The 21341-nt window shown below is 34.9% G+C and overlaps 3 pseudogenes; all 3 read left to right on the forward strand.

Annotated features, from left to right (window-relative positions):
- Positions 1-1119: 1119 nt before the first annotated feature.
- Positions 1120-21259, forward strand: LOC145590728 (uncharacterized; annotated as a pseudogene).
- On the forward strand, positions 4536-6621 carry LOC145590620 (UDP-glycosyltransferase 76B1 pseudogene; annotated as a pseudogene).
- LOC145592726 (allene oxide cyclase, chloroplastic-like) lies at positions 10303-11759 on the forward strand (annotated as a pseudogene).
- Positions 21260-21341: the final 82 nt, after the last annotated feature.

A 21341-nucleotide genomic window follows, 5' to 3' on the forward strand; every position in this document is an offset into this window, starting at 1 on the left:
TTACTTAACATACTTTGTCCGATTTCCCAAGCTCGATCTAACCACTATTAATTATATTGGTGTCTATATTGTCTTACTTAAGTCTAATTATTACTCGTATTTATCTTAATGTTTCATTATATACAGAACATATTTTGAGCAGAGGAAAAAAAAAATCAACCAACCTGATAATTGAGACAGCAAGTGGTATTGTATATACTTGTATAATTGATTTGAATTGACTTCACCTGTTCATTGATAGAATATCATTAAGCTGGTGTTGTTCAAAGCATAAATTCCAGGAAATCATGTCCAACAAACTTATAATAATACTCGGCAGATTAAATGCTGAATTGCTGATTCTTTCATCAGCCTGAAAAGTAAACGATACCACATGATTGTACATATATATGCTCAACGTACGTTAATTAAGCTTTTGATGTCATTAAATTATGATATTAACTATTTTAAGCCTTTGTTTACGTGAAGATTATTGACAAAACAACCAAGATTAGCCCATTTTACAAATATACTACTCACACTTGCTCTGCAACCAACCTCCTTCTCAATCAATATGCAACGACTATCAGCTAGTCTGTATAAAAAATTATTGTATACTTCCTCAATCATTATTTTTTGTGCACCTCTACCAACTTTAATTTTTTTTTTCAGTACGTCTCATACAAAGTAATATTCAACTTTGTAAAGAAAATAACTCACATATAATTTAAGACTGTTGGTCCCATATTGAAGAATGAGAGGAACCTAACATACGGAGGTATAATATTAGTAATTTGGGTCGTAGGCTACTACACTTATAACCAAATGATTTTAAAATATAACAAGTTGTGGAGTTAGGATATTAAAGATGGAGTGTAAAAGTATAATATATTAGTATGGTGTATAAGATTAATTAACACTATATACTTAGATAATTAGACAGTGACAAAATTATGATTATTGAGAAATGAAGGTAGTACTGCTGTACAACATGCTATATGAAGTATATAATAAACATGTATTAGAAAAGGGAGTAGACAGTAGTGTCGGCTTAATATATATCTAGCTGATAAATTGAGTTATCGTCTACTCTTAGTAACTATCAAAACCATCATTACTACCTTAATTTTGCATTAAAAGATGGCGGGAATAAGAGCCGAAATAGATGATGAAACACTACATGAGAGAAAAAGAGGTGAGTATGAATTCCAAAATGAAAATTTGGACAAATCACAAGTTCTTGATTCATCATATGATTACAAAGGAAGGATTCCACGTCGAGCTTCGACTGGCTCATGGAAAGCAGCCTTCTTCATCATAGGTAAACATTTTAACTAGCTTAATTGCAAGTCAGTACTTCATAATATAGAAAGTCCGATCACATCTATCTTACACCCACCCAGGAGGGTGTTATATTTTCCCTCATGTAATCAGTTTTGTCAACTTTTAAAATTATGAAGTGGCAAAAAGCGTCTTTATATGCACCTTGCTCTATATGCACCTGGATGTAACAAGATTTTTGTAATCAAGTCGTCACAATATCCTAATGGTGGTTGATCTAACTTTTGATGATGTATGCAGCAATTGAGTTCAGTGAGAGGCTGAGTTACTTTGGAATAGCACCAAATATGATAACATACATGACAAAAGTGATGCACCAAGACCTGGAAACAGCAGCCAACAGTGTGAATATATGGTCTGGAGTTGCCACAGTTATGCCATTGCTAGGTGGATTTCTAGCAGATGCATATACTGGTCGCTATTTCATGATTCTTTTCTCTGCCATCCTCTACGCACTGGTAACGAACTCTTATTATCTCTCTCACTAGTCACAGTACATTACTCCGTATATTCTAAGAAAAACATATACTAACTCCGTTAATGGTTATCTGCAACTTTTGGGAAAATACTTTGACATTTACTTTACACTTGCAACTAGTTACTCTGTTACTCTATAAAGCAGAGTAACTTTAGAACATCACGCCAATATAAAACAGAGTATTGGATTTTATTATGGTACATGAACATATTAAATTCGGTTGGTGATTCATCTTACCTATAATTATAATCAGGGTTTAGGTGTATGGACCATGTCTCAATACGTTCCGAGCCTTAAACCTTGTGGTGCGACCTTAACTACATGTGAGCATGTTAACAAGGTCCATGAGGTGGTGTACTTTGTAGCAGCCTACCTCGTGGCCCTAGCAACAGGAGGTTACAAGCCATGCTTAGAAAGCTTTGGGGCGGACCAATTTGATGACAACCATACAGAAGAAAGGAAGCAAAAGATGTCATTTTTCAACTGGTGGAACATTGCTCTTTGTAGCGGCCTCTTCTCCGGGGTGACTTTGATTGTTTATGTGCAAGACTATGTGAGTTGGGGCCTCGGGTTTTTAATCCTAGCCATAACTATGGTAGCCAGTGTCTTGGTTTTTGTTCTTGGAAGGCCTTTTTATCGCTATAAGGCCGTGGTTGGTAGCCCCTTAACCCCATTGTTGCAAGTCTTGGTTGCTGCCTTGGCTAAAAGAAATCTAGTTTGTCCATCAAATCCGTCCTTGTTGTATGATGAGACTCCCAATTCAGGGAACCTCAAAGGCGAGCATTTGGTTCATACAAATAGACTCAGGTAAATGTTGCATAACTTCTAATTAATTTTTTAACAATCATGGAGTACATTACTCGACACCAAGCTTTCCACCGTTGTCAATTAGTTTTTAGATGAAACCTTACTTGGACTTATAAACAGTCAAAGTGTACAACTCTCTTCATCTCTTGCTAGGATGCATATTTTTTATTTGTATTTTGTTAAAGTTTCAGAAGTTCCTGTATTTGTGCAGATTTTTTGACAAAGCTGCTATAATGGAAAATCATGAAAGTAATGAAGTAGACTTGAAGAAACAAAGTCCATGGAGACTAGCAACAGTGACACGAGTGGAGGAATTAAAACTCGTTATAACCATGGTTCCCATATGGTTAACTTCCTTGGTGTTTGGCATAGGCGTTGCACAAGGCACCACATTCTTTATTAAACAAGGAAGTGCAATGGATAGGAAGATTTCCAAACACTTTGAAATCCCAGCGGCATCTATGGCCACCCTAATAGCCATAGGAATGATTACAACAATCGCCTTCTACGACAAAGTCTTACTCCCATACTTAAGGAGAGCCACAGGCAACGAGAGAGGCATCAACATTCTTACAAGAATTGGCATTGGTATGGCCTTCTTAATCGTTGCAATGTTGACATCGGCCTTGGTTGAGAGGGAACGACTAAAGGCGTCGTTAGAAGGGAATATAATGAACGTGTGTTGGCTAGTGCCCCAGTTCTTGATCCTCGGTATAGGAGACGGGTTTTCCCTAGTAGGAATGCAAGAATACTTCTATGATCAAGTTCCTGACTCAATGAGGAGTTTAGGAATGGCGCTTTACCTTAGTGTTATCGGTGTTGGGAGCTTTATGACAAGCTTTTTGATTGCTATTGTTAATCGTGTGACTACTATGCATGGAGGAAGTAAATGGATAGGGAAGGATTTGAAGCATAGTCGTCTTGATTATTTTTACTGGCTCTTGATGATCATTTTTGTATTGAATATGTGTGTTTTTGTGTTGTTGGCTAAGAACTATAGATACAAATCTGTTCATAGGAGCAAGGAAGTTATTGTAGACGATTTTGATTCTTGTGATAGCAAGAAGAAACTGGGATTGGGTGGTGTTTAAATTGAATTTATGTTCGTTGGAAGAGAATTTTTTTAATTTTATATTTTATTATGTTTTGATGTGAATTATGGTTTTATATAGTACTTCCTTTGTCTCAATTTAGTTGTTAAATTTCCCAATGTGAAATATTACAAAATTCTTATAGTTGTAAAATTTCAATTATAAACAACAAAAATATTTAATATGCCTCTATACTAAACCATACAAAACATAATGGGAAAAACATATAAACGGGGGAGTATCATTGCAAGAAAGGTATTCAAGAGAAATGGCAACAAAACAAGCATTATTGCTACCAGTAGTTGTTAATTCTCATTGGGAGCTTGAAATTGTTAGAAGATTATATGGTTGAAGTAATAAAGTTCATATGTTAGAGATATAAGATCTTAAATAATTAGGAAAATATATACTTCGTGATGTATTCTCCATGTTGATATTTGGATTGATTTGGTAAATAACTTCATGGTTATATACACAAACCCCCAAGTCTGTACTCTATGTTAGTTTTGGAAGCAATGGTACAAGCAAAGCTGATTTTGTAAAGATAGCTTGCGGATCAGCCAACAGCAAGCAGCCATTCAAAAGAAAACTGATCCACTCCCCTTGCCAGTGGGTTACTCAGACACAATAGGTCAAAGGGGTGAACAATCTAAATATTGTCAACTGGGCACCTAAAACATTAAACTTCAGCCCACTCTGCAAAATGAGGTTTCAGGATACATTGCAGATAGAATTCAGTTATGTGGACCATTAGTAAAAGGGCACCAATGATTTGTCTACCCTTCTTTGTTAATCAGAATATAAACACTACGTGCATAAACGAAGACTGAAAATTTGATATGGAGCTGGACAAAGGGATAAACAGGGCTGAAATACAGTCAGTCAGAAAACTGATGATGGAAGAAGAGGGTGAAACAATAGGAGACAGAAACACAGCTCTGAAAGAAATGCAACACTTTTGGAAGGCGACACCTACTACAAATTCTTGGTAAATCTCGATTTCTGTCTATTGTCATTTTGATTAGTTTTGGATTAGGTCTTTTCATACAAGAACATGATGTGCACCATACTCTCAAAATAATACTCCTATACTCCAAAGGCTTCTCCATCACCATTATCAGACTGTTCATAATCCTATAAATCCTACCCATTTCCCACACTTCACCTTCCACTCCTTTTACAGTAGCTTACTTGAGTTATATTCTAAGTCCCCTCCATCCGATCCTTTAGCATTCATATCTGCCATGAACACTTGCTCGGAACCATTCCGGGATTGCTTGTGTCAAATTTTGTGCAATGCTACTGCTGCTGCGGACAATGAACCTATTGCTGCCTTGATAGCAGATCCTATATGGAAATTTGCTGGGTCTATCACTGCTAGCTTTAACCTTCCTAGGATGGCGCTGAGGACTGGTGGTGTGGTGTCTTTACTGGTTTATCTTTCCATGCCTTCTTTACGAGCTTTTCTCCAAAAGCCCGAATCTCTACTGTACACCTATTGGATTTTCAGGTGTCGTGTGCATGTTATGTGCCTCAACACATATCATGCATCATATACACACAGATATGTGAGGCATGTGTACAGCACGCGCCACCTGGTAACAGTACATAGTCTATTACTCCATTACGGAGTAGAGTGTAAAATTATACTGATAGAGACCAAAGTCCCTGAAAGAAACACATGGCTTCCCAATTTATATACACATAATCAATACACAACATATACAAAATCACTACTAGCTCTAGATTTCATTTATTCCTTAGGGTCATACTCATTGTTCAAAAGCATAGTAAGTAGATGATATTCAGATTTGGTATACAAATGCAATTAACTTCAATGCATATCAAAAACATGAAAAAAACAGTAGAGTTTACAAAAACAGCCATATCGTTTATAGATAATAAGTAACACCATAGCTACTTTATGACCCGTTAAGAAAGTGTATGTGTTGAAGTTGTTTTACTTGACGTTATTAAAACTTCCGGTCTTTATTGTTCTGTAAAATCCTTGACCCCTCTCTTTTTCTCTCCTACATTTCAGATCATAAATTAGAAGAGCCACTGCCAGAGCTTCCTCCTTTAAAAGTCAAGGACCTTCCTTGACAATTGCTACATGAGCTACTGGAAACTGCAGTCCATCAATTTAAGAATTCCCAAGGTGTTATATGTAATAGCTTTGAGGAACTTGAAGATTCTTCAATAGCTCAAGTTCAACAAATCCTCCCCATCCCCATCTTTCCTATAGGCCCTTTACACAAACACTCACCAACTTCTGATACCAACTATTGGGCACAAGACCAAACCTCCATCACTTGGCTGAATAATCAAGCACCCAAGTCTGTACTGTATGTGAGTTTTGGGAGTGTTGAAGCTATAAGCAAAACTGAATTTCTTGAGCTAGCCTGGGGATTGCTCGAAAGCATGGTGCCTTTCCTGTGGGTGGTCCGCCCTGGAATGATCCAAGGCACAAAAGCTTATGACTCATTGCCAGAAGGCTACCTTGAAATGGTGGGTGAAAGAGGACATATTGTCACATGGGAACCTCAATTAGAGGTTTTATCCCACCCAGCTGTTGGAGGTTTTTGGACTCACAATGGATGGAACTCAACTTTGGAGAGTATTTGTGAAGGAGTGTCAATGCTTTGCCAGCCTATCAATACTGACCAGTATATGAATGCAAGGCTGGTGAGTGACGGTTGGAAGATAGGATTGAAGATGGAAAAGAGGGTAAAAAGAGAAGAAATAGTCAGGTCAATAAGTAAACTAATGCTGGAAGATGGTGGAGAGATGAATAGCAGAATCACAATTTTAAAGGAGAAGGCAACTCTCTGTGTCAAGGAAGGTGGTTCGTCATACACATCTTTAGAGAAGCTTACCAAATCTTTTTTCATTTCCCACGCTTCTCCTATCACTTTCACCAAATAGCTTCCCTGATGATTTCATATATGCATCAAGCCATCAAGTAATATAAGCAGTCTTAGCTGCCCCTAATACAACCCACTTAGAAACTTTGAAGAAATTGCTTGTCCTAGATTTCGAGCAGTGGTGTGGCCTCCTATCAGGAGACCATCAGAGGTCTTATTGTGAACACTACGTGGTCGGGGCTGGTTCTATTGCCAAAAGCCTAAGCCTTCCAAGGATCATGTTGAGATGTGGTAGATGTCTACCTTTTATGTTTATCATTACCTGCTAACTCTCAACAAACAGGATTACTATCCATCCTCTCCTAGGTACTAACTTCAACATCTTTGCTTAGAAGACTCTAAATTATTAATTCTAACGTCCTGAATTTCTTCTATCAATTTGTTACTAAGCTGAATGATGTAAAGTGAACTTCAGCAATCAGTATAAAACCTTGTTTAAGTTTATATATGACACACCAAGGGCTTAAAATAATCTTAATTTTGTAACTTTCTCAACTTTAATCGTGATATCTAACAATCGATAACATCAATCATTTAACAATTACTCCCTCTTCTATGCACCCGAAAGCATGATGCGCATTAGGAATCACATTTTGTAAATTACATAATCAAATTTTATGTAATAATTAAAAAGAAGTCAGAGATAACTGATAAAGTCATAAGCATAAGGCTGCATAACACAACATAGTAGTATGAATATCAACTTTCAAAAAGGCAACCCAAATATCAATCAAATAATAAACATTAAAGAATGAATTTCAAGCAAACAATTCTACAATCAAATTTAAGAATAAAGACAAAAATTGAGCGGAAATGAAACTAACCTAAACCATCCATTGAAGCCTTTATACGAAGTATAATAATTCTAAGGAGTCTCGTTTCGGCTAAAAAGAGCAGTAGAGCACCACCGCTGTGTCGCCGCAAGCGGAGGAGGAAGAAGCGGCGTTTTTCAAAGTGACCAAACGAAGCGTTCAGAGCACCACCATTGCTGAAGGAATTACGTCGACGGGGTTCCTGACGACGAGTAAAGGTGGGCATCGTCCCGTGCCGGGCCTGGGTGGGGCTCGTGCCGGGCCGGGCCAAAGTTTGGCACACCCCAGCCCACGGCATGGCACGGCCCACGTGCCTGGCGGGCCGTGCCGTGCCGGGATGCGGGTCAGCCCGTGATTTTTTTTTTTTAATATATATGTATATATTAAAAAAATTGATTTATTGTGTTATAAATAATCAAATAAGTTTATATAAATTAATCGATTTATATAAACTTAATTAATTAAGTTTATATAAATAAACTTAATTAATTAAGTTTTATTTGGGCATAGGCCGTGCCGGCATGCCGACGACCGTGCCCGTGCCGGATTTCAACTTTTTGTTCACGGCACGGCCCACGGCCCACAAGTGGGCCGCCGATGGCCGTGCCGTGCCGGGCCATGCCGAAGTCGTGCCGGCACGGCCCGTGCCCATCTTTAACGACGAGGATGAGTTAGTGGGAAATTTACTTTTAGGTTAATTTTTCTTTTCCGACGGGAGGAATTTAATTACAGGAAGGAAATTTACAGTACATTTTTTTAACAAGTTAAGAAACACGCCTATTAAAAATAATACTCGTAGGTACCAATTGGATGTTGGTTAGTTGGTGTAGTGGTTTACACTTGATAGAGAAAACCTCTGTTCGATCCCCCGCAACAATAATTGGGAGGGAAATAGTTGGGTGTAAGTTGAGAAGAAAGAATAGAGTAAGGATTTTTATGTAGACCATTAGTTAGTACTCCCTCCGTACCTTTTTTACATTCCTATTTCTAAAATTACACGGGAATTAAGGAACTTGGAATAAAACAAAGAACAATAAAATAAAGTACAATGCGAATTACAAGATATTAATTGATGTCTTTGAATAAACAAAGATTGAATAATATTTAATGATGCACATGTCATCAATCCTTTGAAAAGAAAAGGGACCAATAACATTTTTTGGTAAAAAATAAAAGGACCAATCATATTCTAAAGTAATGCATATGGATTCTGAATTTTTTAAAGGCATTAATAAGAGTGAGAATGAGAAAATAAGAGTGATAAAATAGAGAAAGCCTTAATTATAAAACAGAAAAATAAGAATAATTTGGGATATTTGGTAAACATTTATTTACTAAAAAAGAAAAATAGGAATGTAATATTCAAGGACGGATCTAGAACTTTAATATAGATCGGGCCAGATTTCTATAGCATATTCATAAGTTCAATTTTAGATTGTTGTAGCAAAGAATAAGGATTATAAGAATAAGCCACTAAAAAGGTCCCTTTCAAAAAAAAAAAAAAAAAAAAAAAAAAAAAAAAAAAAAACCACTAAAATGGTATATAAAAAATACTAAAAGAAGCTAGAATGCTACAAGAGGTTATGATGGTGTCAGTGCATAACTATTAAAAGACGACCACCAATCGCGCCTCCTTCGGGTTATGATGGTCCATTTGAGGTTCAAAACTTCAAATGCAGGACAACTCAAACACTCTTAACATTTTGGAGGAGATTATAATTCACAGGTATACTATTCTGCTACTTCCTGTCAATAATAATGTTATTATGTAGGTGACTCTTTCACTAAAAAAACCAATACACATGCTCTTTTCTCTGCTGTTAATTTGACCTCAGATAGTCGGATTACTCGGATGGAAATATGTCGATAACTTTTCTTTCTGCAGCATGCTTGTTGACATTGTGGTTGTTAGACAAGCCTTGTTTGCAACCATTTAAGAATTTTCAAGCATGACAATGGTATTGGGAAAATGGGAAGAAGCAAATTTCAAGTTGACTTTAACAAGAATGAAGTCCATGCATTGACATAGCTTACGAGAGCATTTATTGCATACTTGTATTAGATTCAATTGGAAACCTCTCTTTGATATACATAGCCTTCAAAGTTGTACATTAGAATTCGTGCAAAATGCGAATGAGAAGATAACAAAGAGCAGGATAGTATTGTCTTGAATGGTAAAGGCTACACATACAATTGTTATATGTGGTCCCTACTGTCATGTTTTTATTGGTTAGAATAATAGGTTCAAGTTCCATTATATTCAATTTATATTTGACTTCTAATTTTCTCCCATTTTCTAATGATTTGTCAAATTTCTAATGGTGTTGTATGTAGGGACAACATACAATGATTGTATGTGTATCAGCTCTCGTCTTAAATGGGCTCGACACTTGGAACTGAGGTAAGGATAAAAAATCCTCACTCCAAGTGCTTACAATTAGAAGGATTCAAACTTAGGCCTCAAAGTCACGAGGTGAATCTCTAGTCAATTACACCATCGTCTGTTCATTGTTACTTGTCTAAATTAACATTGTACGATTTGCGAGCTCCAGAATCAATAGAGTGCACGTGTTATGATCGGCTATTTGGCTGGTGTAAAGACATCCCCAAAAAATTGATGCATTGAACCACTCTAGTTACACAAATTGAATTCAACCATGTTTTTTTGTTGCAAACTTACAATAAATTTTTTACTTTATAAATCCAAGACCACAGTGCGCCAGTCTACCTTGGTGTTTACTGATAAATATGGCTGCATCATTGGTCTGTGATATTTCGCAACTTACCCATATCATCTTTACATTTTTCTCAGGCCTCTACTTATACCAACCAAATTCCAATCCTTTTTCTTCACCAAATTCATCAAATCCTCTGTTTTCTCTCTATAATTCAAACTTCTTTTAAAGTTCCAATCTTTACTGATAAAAATGGCTGCATCATCTTCTCTTTTATCAAACACCATTTTTTCTACTAAAACTTGTCAAAAATCAAAATCTTTTGCATTTTCTCCTATTAAATTTGTTGAGCTTGGGTTTAAATCTTCTGGATTTTCTGGCACTAACAAATCCCTGAAATATAACTCAGCAAATCAGCTGCCTGCCAGATCATTTACTTGCAGAAATTCTTCTGATCTTTCAGAAAGTATGCATTAACTTCAATGTTCTACTCTAATTTTTTTGTATTGATTTTGGAATTATGCTCCTAATTTATAATTTTTGCGGGTAATTGCCAGGTGTTAAGGTTCATGAATTCAGTGTTTATGAGATTAATGAGCGAGATCGTGAAAGCCTGCTGTTCTTAAACTTAGCAAGAAGCCTGATTTAGCTCTAGGTGACTTGATTCCTTTCACCAACAAGGTATTAATCTTTACCTTTATTTTTCTTCTGGATTTATCTGTTTTTATAAAGAAATTTAATATATATGGAATGATGTTGTGCATGATGACATTTTGTAAGCTTTGTTTGTATGTTGGTTTAGAATTGTTACCAATATAGTCTGTTACATTTTGACTTATACCATGGTTTACGCACCTTTAGACTTTTATGCTAATTAGCGCCCACTTTAACCATTAGTATATTTAAATGTTAAGAAATTTAAACAAAATTATACAATGAAAATGAGCACTTAAGAGTGATCCAACAACTTACAAAGTGAAGTACTACGTATATACTCTATATGAATGGTACAAAATAAATAAAAAATGCTGTATTTTATTTTGGCAATTTCTTAGTTTTATGGGGAAAACTACTCCAATGATTTCAGAAAAACTGATTAATTATATTATATGATGACAATTTCCCCTGCATTTTCTGTGAAAGAAAGTATGACTACAACTTTCTTTACAAAAGACTAATCTAAAAATAATCTAATACGGAGTATGAGTGTAATTTTCTGTGCTCATAATAATTTTTGAAGGCAACAGTTGTACACAGGGGACTTAGAAACAAGGCTAGGGATAACAGCAGGAATACGCATCGTAATCCAAAAAAAGGCAGAAATAAATGGAGACAGATGTGAAGCAGCATTCAGCATGTACTTTGGAGATTATGGTCACATTTCAATCCAAGGACCATACTTAACCTATGCTGAATCTTATTTATCCATCACAGGCGGTTCAGGTATCTTCGAGGGAGCCTATGGAAAGGTGAAAATGATACATTATTTGTACCCATACAAGGTATTCTACACATTTTATTTGGAGGGTATCAAGGGTGATTTGCCAAAGGTGCTTCTATGTCAGCCTGTTGAACCTCATCCTGGTGTTAAGCCCTCTGCTTCGGCTAAGGCTACTCTTCCTGAAGCTGTTATCCCTAATTTTACTGACTGATTTTTAAATATTAAGTGTTGAAACAAGGTCTTGGACATCTATCTACGTTTAGTTCCTGTAGAATGTAGATGTAAGGGAGGGTCTGGGTGGTTGTGAACTTGTAGTAGTACGGGGGTTTTCTTTTTCTTTTTAGTCTTCGTTCTACTTGTTTCTATTGAATAAATTCGTTAAATTATTTGTACGGAGTACTTGTTTTATGTATTAGGGCATCTTCATATTTACTGAGCTGGGCTGAGCTGAACTGATTGGAACTGAACTAAACTGAAATTAAATTGAAGTGAACTGAAATTAAGCTGAAGTGAACAAGCTCTTATTGTTGAACCTCTCGCTTTAATTTAATTTTACAAAGGATAATATTTGACTACAAATTTTCAATTGTTTGTTTTTTTATAACATAAAGCTTGGTTGAGATGCATAAATTAATACGGACTAGTAGTGTAGGTTTTTTTTTTTTTTTTTTTTGGGTGCAAAAGAGAACTAAGCCCGAAAAAATTATGCATTTATGTAACGTTACTAGGATCATATTTTCTCAACACAAGGAAAACTAGCTATATACCGTAGTTGACTAAAGAACAATCTGACATTAATTTTTATCTACACCCAAATTCGTAGAAAATTCTACAGTGGTCGTTTGAAATATGACTATCATAATATTTTAATGATTATATAATTAACGTATTTTTATCCAAGTAATTAATTATATTACTCTATTTTTGCTATAAAATATTATTATCAATATTTTTTTAATTTATCAAATTTTTAGTTTTATTTAAGTAATTTTTACTCTTATTTTATAGTTTCTCGAAAAAAATTTATTTTATGTTGGATTGAAATTTTCAAAAATTATATTTGCATTGTAGAAATTAGAAAACTAATTGTGTCCAATTTATAGTGTGAAAAAATGGATCGCTCATATTATTTATCATTAAAATAATAAGATAGTCATAATTCAAACGACCACTGTAGAAACTAAAAATAGTGTAGGGGTTATTCAGAAACTAAGTATATTTACACAGATTATGTCCACTTCACAAGTCCAAAGGATGTTCCATCCCAAAACCATATGGCAATAGATGGAGTAGCCCCTTAGCCTTATAAAGTGTTTAACTCTCTCTTCTTCAACCAATGTGGGACACTTACATATGGTGATACTTAGAATTCTCAATCAGTTGCAACTTGCAAGTCTCTCTTCGCCAAAAACAACACTATACAATTTGCAAGCTTCAGAATCAATCGAGTGCATGACTGCATGTGTTATAATTATTAGCCGTATTACTGTATTAGAGTGCATATATCTCATTAGAGTGCATAACTGCATGTGTTTTTATTTTTTTCAAATGCATGTGTTTTTATTTTTTTCAAATGCATGTGTTATTGTTAGCGGTATTACTGTATTATTAGAGTGCATATTTCTCAATAGAGTGCACGTATGCATGTGTTATTTAGCCATATTAGAGTGCATATATCTCAAGATTACATGCATGTTTTAAGATTGGTTATATTGCTGATACATGTAAAACAACTTGAATTTATACAGATTGAATTCGACCATTCAACCATGTTTTTTTGATACAAACTTAAAATAAAGTGTATATCACATTTTTTTTCTGACTTTCTATGTTTATTTATATTGGTCTGTGCTTAATTTGCATCATTTTCAAATCATTTTTACATTGTTTTACGTACTTTCCTCTATTTATACCAAACAATTTCTGCTCCTTTTTCTTCGCAAAGTCATCAAATCCTCTGTTTTCTCTCTTTTTAATTCAAACTTTTACAAAGTTTCAATCTTAAGTGATTAAAATGGCTGCATCGTCTTCCTTTTTATCAAACACCATTTGTTCTTCAAACCAAACTTGCCAAAAATCAAAATCTTTTGCACTTTCTCCTGCTAAATTTGGTGAATTGGGTTTAAATCTTCTGGGTTTCCTGTCACTAACAAATCCCTGAAATATAACTCTGTAAATGAGCTGCCTGCCAGATCTTTTACTTGCAGAAACTCTTCTGCTGTTGCAGAAAGTATGCATAAACTTCAATTTTAAGATACTTTAATTTAAAAATTATTGATATTGGAATAATTATGTTGCTAATTTATCATTTTTGTGGGTAATTGATTATCAGATGTTAAGGTTCATGAATTCAGTGCTTATCAGATTGATGATGGAGATCGTGAAAGCCCTGTTGTTCTTAAACTTAGCAAGAAGCCTGTTTTTGCTCTTGGTGACTTGGTTCCTTTCATCAACAAGGTAATTTTTACTTTTTTTCCTACATTTTCGAGGGATCCCCAATTCATCTTCATATTAAACAAAAAAAAAACGTTTCAAGTGGCAGTTCTGTAAATAAATCAACATAAAATCTAAGTCAACATGACATTTTTATAAATAAATCAATATTAATAAGGTATACAAAAGACAGTTAAAAAAGGTTACTCATAGCAATTTGTGATGACAACAGTTATACACAGGAGACTTAGAAACAAGGCTAGGAATAACAGCAGGAATGTGCATCGTAATCCAAAACAAGCCAGAAAAAAATGGAGTGAGATTTGAAGCAGTATACAGCATGTACTTTGGAGATCTTGGTCACATTTCAATCCAAGGACCATACTTAACCTATGAGACATGTTATTTATCCATCACGGGCGGTTCGGGTATCTTCGAGGGAGCCTATGGACAGGTGAAATTGCAACAAATTGTTTACCCATTCACGATATTATACACATTTTATTTGAAGGGAATAAAGGGTGATTTGCCAAAGGTGCTTCTAGGTAAGACTGTTGAACCTCACCCTGGTGTTGAGCCCTCTGCTGCTGCTAAGGCTAATCTTCCTGAAGCTACTATCCCTAATTTCAGTGACTGAATGATTAATAACTAAGCTAGTAAATATTATGTATGTGTTGAATCAATTCAGATGTAAGGGATTGAATGAAAGGGTCTAGTTGACTGTGAACTTGTACGTGTTAGTACGGTTTATTTACTCATTGTCGTCGTTTGATTTGTTTCTATTTAATAAATTATCTGTACGGAGTATTTAGTTTATTTTTATGTATTATTGTTGAATCTCTCAATTTAATTTAATTTTACGGAGGAATTTTTTTTTTAAATGTAAAGCTTAATTGATAAAGATTCAGCGCATGAGCAATAATACAAACCTTTAATAGGTTTGTTCACTTGTCACATCATCATCATACAAACCCCCCATTTAACAAATCTTTCATCAACAATAGATAAACCTATTCAAAGATTTATATATGAGACCCATTGTCAATACAACTCATCAAAACAAAAACAAAGAAGTTAAATGTTTAAAGCAAAAAAAAATAATAATTAAAAAAAAACTAAAAGTGGGTCATGAAAGCCTCTTTAAACCGGTTTGTATAAACAAACCTGTTGAAAACAAACCTCCTTCCACAATAAGAGGTTTGTGGACAAACCTCTAATTTATTCCCACAAACCTCTAAACAAATCTCTTATTATGGATGCCCTCACCATAGGTATAATAATCTCAATGGGAAAAACATGATAAAACGGAGGAGTACAGTATATAATTGCAATATATTAAAGGTATACAATAGAATTGTCAACAAAACATGCATAATCTTAACCATTTTCAGACATGCCACGTTTTTACAAAGCATTTATTCCGCTTTCAAATGATTGTACCGTTTATAACTTTATATTATGGTTTTATATAATGCGTTAAAATTTCTACCCGTAAACATTGAAATCATGGCCATGATACGGAGTATATATTATTATATTTTATTATGATTATTGATTAAAATACAATAACCATGGCCGTAAAGAAGTGATATAGGATTGTTAATCAATAATATAATAATTTTATATTTTTCATTTTTTTCCTAACATAAATTGTTAGAGTTTAGTCACGTGAATAATACATTAAAGCATTAACTAAACGCAAATGCATAGTGCTCCGTAAGATTTTTTTCAATCAATATGATACTTTCTCTGTTTCAATTTTCAATTCAAATTAGCCGATACGTTTACTCTAATCTTGAAACTATACAATCTCTACTTTGACTAATTTTTGTGGTTTATACTAAATAATAGTAAATTGAAAAAAAAAAATCATGTATAACCTTATTAAATTCCTGCTCTTAGGTCCTGTTCACTTCATTTTAAAAAAATAATATTCAGTAAAAATAATTTAAGTTCAGTTTAGTAAAAGTAATTTCAGTTTAGTAAAAATAATTTCAATTCAGTAAAAATCGGTAACTTTATAGAAGAAATACAACAGAAAATCAATAAAAATAATTTCAGTTCAGCAAATATAATTTCAATTCAATAAAATTAATTTTAGTTCAGTAAAAATAATTTATGTTCAGTAAAAATAATTTCACTTCAGCAAAATTAAGGTGAACTAAACGGGGCCTTAGTGCATATTCTCAAAATACTTGTATTACTTTTTTCCAATTCTTACTTATTAATAATTAAAACTATTTACAATAAAATTTATGCATGATAAATATGTCAACTAATTTGAAATAAAAGAGATACAGAATATGTCATATAATGCCATGCACTATTACCACGACAATATGATATGGGTATATGACATGCACATAGTCGATTCTTAAGTGGCTAGATAGAGTATATAATAAGGGGGGAATGCTACCTTAAACTCCGCCACTATCATTTAAACCACTCCAACAAATCTATTGATATAGTGAAAGTGAGAAAAATGCATGAAACACAGAGTGAAAGTGATGAGTCGAAAATCTCAACGACAACAAATGCCAATAATAATAATAATAATAATAATAATAATAATGTTGCAGAATCACAAGTTCTTGATTCATCATTTGATTACAAAGGAAGGATTCCTCTTCGAGCTTCCACTGGCTCTTGGAAAGCCTCTTTCTTCATCTTAGGTAACATTACTTCTCTACTTTTAGTCTTTTACACTAGCAGTTCAAGTACGTAACAAGGTTTATATAATCACTTTTTTACGAGTCCAGATTCTATCTTAACTCCTATGGTTACTCTAATTTGTATATTTTTATAAAAACGGAGAAAGTATAGTTTAGTAGCGAGTCATTTCTTATAAATTTCAAGATAGAATAAAACTCAACCTTTGAGATCTTTGAAAGAAGAGAGGATCCGATCTGATCTAATCCACATAGGTACGTAGGAATAACACCTAAAAATGCTACTATTGCGTACGTGGTTTAACTTAATTGTACTATATATATGCAGCAATTGAATTCAGTGAGATAATAACATACTTTGGTATATCATCAAATATGATAATATACATGACGAAGGTGATGCACCAAGACCTGAAAACGGCGGCCAACAGCGTGAATATATGGTCCGGAGTAAGCACAGTGATGCCTCTTCTTGGTGGATTTGTAGCAGATGCATATACTGGTCGTTACTTCATGATTCTCTTCTCCGCAATCCTTTATGTCCTGGCAAGTCCAACCCCCTCTAATTTCCATATTACACATCTTCTTTTGATTCAATTTTTTTAGGTTTGATTTTGGTGGTGCGGACAAGTTTGACGTAATTGTGTTGTATACTTGTATGGAGTATGAAATAAATTCAAACAAGGTAAGGTTAATAATTCATACTATTTTTGTTTCATATTAGATGTAACTGTGGGATATTACTTACAAAATATAAAAAAATTCAAAAATTATTACATCTAATATGAAATAGATGTAGTAACACTATAGGTTTCCATAGTGTTAATAGACCAAGTTAACCAAAAACAGCTGACGATTAAGTTCCAAGAATATTTTTATACTATATCACATAATTCCAATTCCCAAATCTTGGAAATTTAGTACTCCACCCGAATGTAAAATTTATGGCAAAAATAATGGTAAGGAAGATCATTTAACAAAAAAACGAAGTATTAAGAACTTGAGTTTACCTATTTATTTTCCACAAAAACAAAAATTGGTATATTTTATTTTTATTTCACTCATCAATATCGTATCTTTATTTCACCATCTTGTTCTTTTTATCTCTATATCCTTTGTACCAAACACCCTTAATATCATTAGTTTACTTTACACCCTCTAATAATCGACAAAGTTATAGCTAATCATAAAGATTTGCCATTAATTGTTGTCTCATCCACTTAATTATTGAATATAAGACTAATTTTAAAAAGTAGTTGGTTAATTTTGACTCTCTTCATAATATTAGAAGTCTATGAATTATTTTTAGAAGGAAAGGTTAGTGCCGTTTATTAAGTGTTGTCTTGTCGGGCAAATGGTCCTTTAAGACTATAAGACACTGACCTAAGTAATGAGCAACAAAATTTAATTTCCAACAATTAATTGGTTGTTGGTGTAGTGGTGATTGGGACTCCATTTGATAGGGAGGACCCGTGTTCGATCCCCCGCAACAACAATTGGGAGGGGATTGGAACCTAATCACCCAGAGCTGATCCCCGAATTCGAATTAGCCCAAAGGATGAAACGGATGGAACAAAAAAAAAAAAAATCCAACACGTTTAACATAAGACCACATAATAATATTTACAAATAATATTGTAATAAATAAATCGTCTATTAGACAATGATAGTAATGATAAATATGGCAAAACGAGCTAGCAACTAGGCCTAGATTTTAATCGTAGTCTTAGATTAAGAGCTTGTAGCTGTTCGGGCCTTGACTCAATTATTTTCACACACGAAACTGGGCCCAATCCCCCGGCCCATTATAATTATCTAACTTTCCCTTTATTGGAAATTCATCAATTACTCCGTATTTAGGAATGTCAATGAGGCGGGGCGGATGTTGGCCTTCCCATCCCCATCCCCACCTAATATTTTCATCCCCATCCCCATCCCCATCCCCGCGACGGGTCCAATTTTCATCCCCATCCCCGCCCCACCGGGTACAACTCCAAAACCATCCCTGCCCCACCCCCACTAAGATATCCATCCCCACCTAATCCCCACCAAAGACCCGCCTAATCCCCACCCAAGATCCACCTAATATCCGTATCTCAAATACACAATCTTACATAATTAATACGAATTATAAAATAAAACATTCTACACACATTTTTGTGTTATAATATAAGTGTCGTACAAAGTATTATAACTAATATTGTATTTCATGTAATTATTTTATAAATAGAATAAAAGTATGTAATTTTGTTTTAAAAAATATATAGATGTGGGTATGAGGTGGGGATGGGGCGGGTACGAAATGGGGCGGGTGGGGCGGGGCGGGGATGGGGCGGGTACAACTTAAAATCCACCCCCGCCCCATCACCCATGGCGGGTATGGTTTTTATCCCCATCCCCGCCCCACCACCCGCCAAACCGAGACCCATCCCCACCCCAATGGGGCGGGGATGGGGCGGGTCTCCTACTTGACCCGCCCCACTGACATCCCTATCCGTATTCATTGTCTAGGTGGTCTCTGTTCTTTAATACTCCATATTTTTTTCGTTCTTTGATACAAACCACTACGTAGTTATTCTTTATTGTCCAGTGATTTATCGTATAATTATGTCTTAGTTAAACAAACCAAAAAGTGGTCCATTTATAAATGGTGTCAATTTGGTATACTACGTAAAATTTTAGTATAGACAAAAAGGCTTCTATTTGTTGTAACTTCAGGCATGATATGATATGAATAATCTTTCTATTTTTGAGATTGCTACCGAACTTTTGTATTGTTGTAACTTAACAGGTGATAATTTAAATATAATACTAATGATCAAATTTTATATCTACATACGAAGTACATTATACTCAACATGTTTATAGATTGTGTTGACATTTGAAGCTATATGATTGTAATGGGTCAATAGATTGATAACTTTCCTTCAATCATACAAAGGTATATAGGAAATCTTTACACATTTTCATTAAAATCTAACAAAGATGTACATTTCTTCCATCTTTATTCAGAGTCTAGGTATATTCACCATGACACAGTACATTCCAAGCCTTAAACCTTGTGTTACAACAACCTTGAGTCCATGCCAACATGCTAGCAAGGTCCATGAGACGGTCTTCTTCGTAGCGGCCTACCTCTTGGCCCTAGCAACCGGGGGTTACAAGCCATGCCTTGAGAGTTTCGGAGGGGATCAATTCGACGACAACAATCCTAAAGAAAGGAAGCAGAAGATGTCATTTTTCAACTGGTGGAACATCGCGGTTTGTAGTGGCCTATTTGTTGGAGTAACTTTGATAGTGTATATCCAAGAAAATGTAAGTTGGGGCATTGGATTTATAACATTAACCATAACAATGGGTGTTACTGTCTTAGTATTTTTTCTTGGGAGACCATTTTATCGGTACAGGACCGCCCTTGGAAGCCCCTTAACCCCGTTGGTACAAGTCTTGGTTGCAGCCATTGCTAAGAGAAACCTACCGTACCCTTCTAATCCCTCTTTGTTGTATGAGGCTAACAATTCAGATAATCTCCAACCACGACTTTTGGGACATACTAATAGACTAAGGTAAATACAATGTTCGTGAAATCTAGTATACTACAATATTAAGTTTGTGCATGCTTTGTGTTGTCCATTTTAATTATTACGTGACTAAAAATAGTATAAGCTCGTGAACAACTTATTGATGTATGAGTTGATCAGATGATAATGTGCTAATGTATACGTATTACAGATTTCTCGACAAAGCTGCAATAATCGAAAAAAAACAAAGTAATACTGGAGTAGCCAAGAAGAAGCAAAGTCCGTGGAGGCTAGCAACCGTGACACAAGTAGAGGAATTGAAACTAATAATAGCCATGTTTCCGATATGGCTTACATCGTTAGTGTTTGGCATAGGCAATACCCTCGGCCCGACATTCTTCATCAAGCAAGGCAGTGCAATGAATAGAAAATGTTCAATCACTTTGAAATTCCAGCAGCTTCTATGGCCATCCTATCGGCCATAGGTATGACTGCTTCATTAGTCTTGTACGACAAGGTCTTACTCCCGTACTTAAGGAGAGTCACGGGCAATGAAAGAGGCATCAACATCCTTACAAGAATTGATATTGGCATGGTCATCTTCATTATAACGATGGTAGTCTCGGCCTTGGTAGAAAGAGTAAGGCTTAACGCGATTTTAGAAGGGAAAACAATTCATGTATTGGCTTGTTCCTCAAATCTTGATGAGTGGTATAGGGGACGGGTTTTCACTAGTAGGACTACAAGAGTACTACTATGAACAAGTTCCTGATTCGATGAGGAGCTTAGGGATGGCGTTTTACCTAAGTGTTAACGGCATTGGGAGCTTCCTTATGAGTTTTGTTATAACTATTGTGGATTATGTGATGGGGATGAATGGTGGGAAAAAATGGATTGGCAAGGATGTGAACGACAGTCGTCTTGAGTATTTTTACTGGCTCTTTATGGTTGTTTTTGTGTTAAACTTGTGTGTTTTTTTTATGTTGGCTAAGAATTATAGGTACAAAAATGTTGAAATTGGTGATACTTATGATGATGAGAAGACAGTGGAGTTGGCTAGTGCCAGAGCAAAAGGACTATCATTGTAGACAAAGTTTGTGGTGATGTTAAAGAGAATCATCAAACGATAAAATCAAATAATTTTATTTGTTCATTGTTGTATTTCGATAT

This window comes from Chenopodium album, chromosome 18 (genome assembly GCF_948465745.1).
Source record: "Chenopodium album chromosome 18, dcCheAlbu1.1, whole genome shotgun sequence".
In the NCBI taxonomy this organism is placed as follows: Eukaryota; Viridiplantae; Streptophyta; class Magnoliopsida; order Caryophyllales; family Amaranthaceae; genus Chenopodium; species Chenopodium album.